This window comes from Physeter macrocephalus, chromosome 2, assembly GCF_002837175.3.
Source record: "Physeter macrocephalus isolate SW-GA chromosome 2, ASM283717v5, whole genome shotgun sequence".
Taxonomy (NCBI): Eukaryota; Metazoa; Chordata; class Mammalia; order Artiodactyla; family Physeteridae; genus Physeter; species Physeter macrocephalus.
In genome coordinates, this window is record NC_041215.1 from 3,845,637 (window position 1) to 3,851,106 (window position 5,470).

Consider the following 5,470-nt stretch of genomic DNA (forward strand, 5'->3'; position numbering starts at 1 on the left):
TGTTTTAATGTTTAGAAGATTTCAATTTATTTATCAGGAACAAACAAAACATAATGTAAAAATAGTTTTCCAGAAGGTATTTCCATCATTCTCTTCTTCCCTTTCTCCTGCAGACTGGTGTTTTATCTTTACAAGTTCTCCGTCATTCCATAAGAAAGCTGCTTTTCTTCTGGTTTCATAAGAGATGGTGAACAGTGGTAAAATATCCAGTTTACCTAAATTTCTTTCTTTTTTTTTTAACATCTTTATTGGAGTATAACTGTTTTACAATAGTGTGTTAGTTTCTCCTTTACAACAAAGTGAATCAGTTATACATATACATATGTTCCTATATCTCTTCCCTCTTGCGTCTCCCTCACTCCCACCCTCCCTATCCCACCTCTCTCCCACAACATACTTTTAAGTAAATTATCCCATTAGTAAAAAGCTTTCTGATGTTATAAAAAGTAAAGGGAGGTGATAGGATGGTTGGGTTTAGATAGATATTGTGGCAGCAGTAACATTAGCTAATACTACAAAATTCCTAATAAATGTTATTATCCTGTGCTAGGACCCTGCTAGGCACTTTTAGTTCACTCATTTAATACTCATAATAACCACAGGAAATAAGTACTCTCTTGGTGCCCATTTTACAGATGAGGAAAATGAGGCACAGAGAAGTTAAGTAACTTGCCTGAGGTCACACAGCTTGCAAGAAGCATAGCCAGGGTCTGAACCCAGGCCTATCTCCATTTAAAAAAATTGAAATATAATTCACATACCATAAATTTCATCCTTTTAAAGTGTAGAATTAACTGTTTTTTAGTATATTCACAAAGTTGTGCAACCACTGCCATCAGCAAATTCCAGAAAATTTTCATCACTCTCAAAAGAAACCCCTTAGCAGTTCCTCTCCATTTCCATTCCTTCCAGCCCTTGACAACTATTAATATGCTTGCTATCTCTAAGGATTTGTCTATTCTGGACATTTAATATGAATGGAACCATATAATAGGTGGCTTCTTGTGACTGGTTTCTTTCATGTAACATAATGTTTTCAAGGGTCATCCACATTGTAGCACGTATCAGTGTTCATTCCATTTTATGGCTGAATAATATCCCACTGTGTGGATAAATCACGCTTTATCTGTTCATCAGCCAATGGGCATTTGGGTTGTTTCCACTTTTTGGCTATTATGAATAATGCTTTTATGAACTTTGTACACAAATTTTTGTATGGACACATATATTTTTATTTCTCTTGATTATAGATGTAGGAATGGAATTGTTAGGTAATATGGTAACTCTAGGCTTAACTTTTTTTTTTTTAAGATTTTTTTTTTTTTTGGATGTGGACCATTTTAAAAGTCTTTATTGAATTTGTTACAATATTGCTTCCGCTTTAATGTTTTGGCTTTTTGGCCTCAAGGCACGTGGGATCTTAGCTCCCTGACCAGGGATCAACCTGCATCCCCTGCATTGGAAGATCATGTCCTAACCACTGGACTGCCAGGCAAGTCCCTAGGCTTAACTTTCTGAGGAATTGCCAGGCTGTCTTCCACAGTGGCTGCACCATTGTAGACTTCCACCAGCAACACAGGTAGGTTCCAGTTCCTCCACATCCTCAACACTTGTTGCTATCTGTCTTTTTGATTCTACCCATACTAGTGGGTATGAAGTGGTATCTCACTGGAATTGGAACTTCCAATTCCTGATGGCTAAGGACACTATGCTGAGCATCTTTTCATATGCTTCTTGGCCATTTTTGTATTTTCTTTGAAGAAATGTCTATTCAGTGTCTGATTTTAAAGTCTGGGTTTTTAACCACCATGTAATAATGCTTTCGGTGTAACCTCGAAAGTGGGGGAGCTGGGAGCTAAGCCAAGTCCTGGAGCTTGGGGCTGCCCTCCTGTGTGTCTGGAAGGAACAGCAGGGCCAGGCCCAGGGCTGGGCTGGGCCAGTCAGTAGTGATGTCCTCTGGCCAGCCATTACCCAGTGAAGCTCAGTGTCACTCCCCTGTGCAGGGGAGAGGGAGGGTGACAGTGGAATATCCCAGCTCACATTTCCTGCCACTCATTGTGGACAGGGTCCTGGTCAGAATGCTGTACCTGGACTGGCCCGCAGAATCCTCACATCAACCCTTGAGGGTCACTCCATTTCACACGTGGAGACACTGAGGGCCAGAGAGGTGAGGCATCTCTCCCAGGATTGGAACCTGGGAAGCCTGGCTGGAGCCCACTCTCCTGACCACACCCTGGACTGTCCTGTGGGGGAAGTTGCCTCTTAGCTGCTGGCTCCAGGACACAGCAGCAAAGGTCTCTTAAGTCTGCTTCCATGTAAAGCCCTCTTCCCTCGTTGCCATCCAGGCTGCGGCCTGAGCCACGGTCTGGGATACCTGAAATCCCAGCTCTCACACTACCGTGTACCCCTGCTAGTTGTCTCGCTGTCCTAGCTGGAGCATGGGGGTGAGGGGCAGCAGGGGGGCTCTCGGTTTCAAGCAGCAGCTTGTGTGGGCTCAAGCAGGCACGTTATTTTCGGTGCAACATGCTTAGGGTGATCTCAAGTTTACTCAGGAATGGTAGCGAAAACCTTCCTCTAAGAGCACCATTCATTTCTTTCCTTAGAAACTGCTGGGAAAGACTCCCAGTCTCCATCACAAGCCCTAACTCAGGTCTGAGCATCAGAATCCTGACCAAGGGACCAACCTCACTGAGCACCTGCCCTCACCATTCATTACTGCCTAAACAACCGAGGCCCAGCTGAAGCTGCCTGCTGTGGCCCCAAAGCCACCCTTGGGTTTCTCAGCACCCTCCTTCCCTCCCTCCCTCCCTCTCTCCTTCCTTCCCTCCTCCCTCCTTCCCCCCTTCCTTCCTTCCCTCCTTCCCTCCCTCCCTTTTTCTTCAAAGTCCAGCTTAAGGACAGGAAGGCATCACTAGGTAAGCACCTGCCATGTGCCTGACACTATCACTACCCTTTATGAGCAGGATATTGCCTAACCAAGATGAGAGCAAGGTTAGCCATGCCCACTTTACTGATGAGGAAAGAGAAGCTCAGAGAAGTCAAGTCACTTGTCCAAGGTCACACAGAGGGGAACAGACAAAGAGACTGAAAACTTCCCTTTCCTTCCAGGAAGCCTCTTGGAACTAAATACATCTATTTCAGCAGGATGCTGGCTAGCTTATCTCAGCTGTTACTTTGTGCTTTCTTGGGGTACAGTCTAGGCTGTGTTTTGTATTTTTAGTGGATGTTCTATTTGTGCGTGTGTTTGTGTGCGCACAGGCCACACGTATCCACATGTTCACATGGCCTTTCCCACCAGTATAGAAGCCCCTCTGAGGGCAGGTGCTGTTTTTCTCTTGTATTATTCCTGAACGAAGAAAGGGAAATGATCATTAAACACTATAGATTATGGTCTTTTTTGTTTTTAAATAAATAGAGCAATAAGATTTCTTCTAGCCGGTCAAAAGGTTCTAACCAGAGGAAAAAACTTTAGATTCTCACCACATGCCAAATGTTGAAATGAATTTGAATCGATTTAATGAGTATATATTAAAAGAAAACCCAAAGCATAAATTAACTAGAAAAAAATTAAGGGAACTATCTTGTGTCTGAATGGTGACTGTCCTTCTTAGACTGAAAGCAAATGAAAGAAGTCACAACTAAAAAATTGGTCACCGGATTTGACTTCACAAAAATATAAAACTTATGTACATGATAAAATCCAGGAACAAGATACAAATGCACAATAAAAGGGACAAATATTTACCACAAATACGGAAAAGGCTAATTCCTTACTATATAAGCAGCCTGTACAAATGAATAATAAAAATAGCTCAAAAAATGTCCACTGGCCCCTAAGGCCCCAAAGGCAGGAACTAGGCTTGTTTTTCTGGACTTTCAGTGTGGGTGGCAGTTGTGGGAAATGTATGGGGAGTTAACACACTTGAATGGTTGACCCTGTCTTTGCTGGTTTTCGCCCAGAGATGTGGGGGAAGGGAGAGCCATCTGGAAGGCCTGAGATGAAAGATTCTGGTCCTCCCATATGAGAACAAGCATCTCCACATGGTACCCACTTCTTCCAGTGATATACAATAATCATACAGACCAATTAGCTTCTCTCTTACCGTCTCACAAAAGATCGCAGAGCCCAAGCATCTTGGCCATGGCAGCCAAGGAGATGTGAAAACTGCGTACCTACTATGTGCCAGGCACTGTGCTCAGCACTTCATACACATAGATTCAAGCCTCACAGTGATTGTGGGTCCCACATCCATGGATTCAACCAACTTCGGATTGAAAATGTTCAGGGAAAAAAATTCCAGAAAGTTCCAAAAAACACAACTTAAATTTGCTGTGTGCCTGGCAACTATTAATAGAGCATTTATATTGTATCAGGTATTATAAGTAATGTAGAGATGATTTAAAGTATATGGGAGGATGTGCGTAGGTTATATGCAAACACTATGCCATTTTATGTAAGGGACTTGAGCATCCGTGGATTTTGGTATCCACGGGGGGTCCTGGAACCAATCCCCCTGCCAATAATGAGGGATGACTGTACTATTATTCCCACTGAAGAAGTGAGGAAATGGATTTACCTTAAAGTATAAGAACAAAACTCTAACTCCAGGAAACTGGGGAACAGGTCTATCTTTTGAATTATCAAGCATAATACCCAGGGGGGCTCACCACGATTTCAGCCCCCAAACTCCAGAAAACTAGCTGCTGAGCATGTCCTAATTTTCCCACCGTTACTTCATTTCAGTCTCCCAATAACTCCATAATGTGGGTGGGGCAGGTGACGTGGTCTCATTTCACAGATGAAGTAAGCGAGGCAGAAGGGGAGGGGAGGGGATTGCTCTGCCCGGGTGGAACATCTGGCTGCCTGGCCAGCAGACTGGAAGCTCCCTGTGGGCACAGACTGCATCTGCCATGTCATCTCATTGTCCCCCCGTGCCCAGCCTGTGGGCCTGGTATACAGCACGTCCTTGATACCTATTTCCTGAATGGATGAACAATGCTGGTGCTCCGGACTGGGAACAGCGCTGGGTCTAGAACTCCCAGTCCTATGTTCCTTCTACAAGCCCAAGCCAGCCAGCAAGTGGGGAACGTCGGCTGTGGCCACCAGAGAGCATGACAAAGCCCCCAAACAGCCTCCCCGACATGCCGGCTCCTCTAGAGGGCTGGCTCCCGCCCTATGTTCCCCAGTGTCCCTCCTTCCTGCACGAAGGTGCCTGGACTCTTCTCAAGCACAGCGGGCTGCCCCTGGCCTGGCTCTCTCTCCCATCTCTGTCGATAAGTTGGGCTGATGCCTGCTCGGAGCTGGGGACCCACTCACCACCCTCGCCAGGCAGGAGGCCAAAGACATCTGAGCATTAACGTTCAGAAGGGGCGCCTGGGCGGCGGTTCTTTTTTTTTTTTTTTTTTTTTTTTTTTTTGCGGTACGCGGGCCTCTCACTGCTGTGGCCTCTCCCATTGCGGAGCACGGGCT

At 45.0% G+C, this 5,470-nt stretch overlaps 1 protein-coding gene across 1 annotated transcript in view; it reads right to left on the reverse strand.

Annotated features, from left to right (window-relative positions):
• SH3PXD2B (SH3 and PX domains 2B) overlaps positions 1 to 5,470 on the reverse strand; it is a 74,973-nt gene that overhangs the window by 45,110 nt on the left and 24,393 nt on the right. The gene's annotated exons all lie outside the window — the stretch shown is intronic.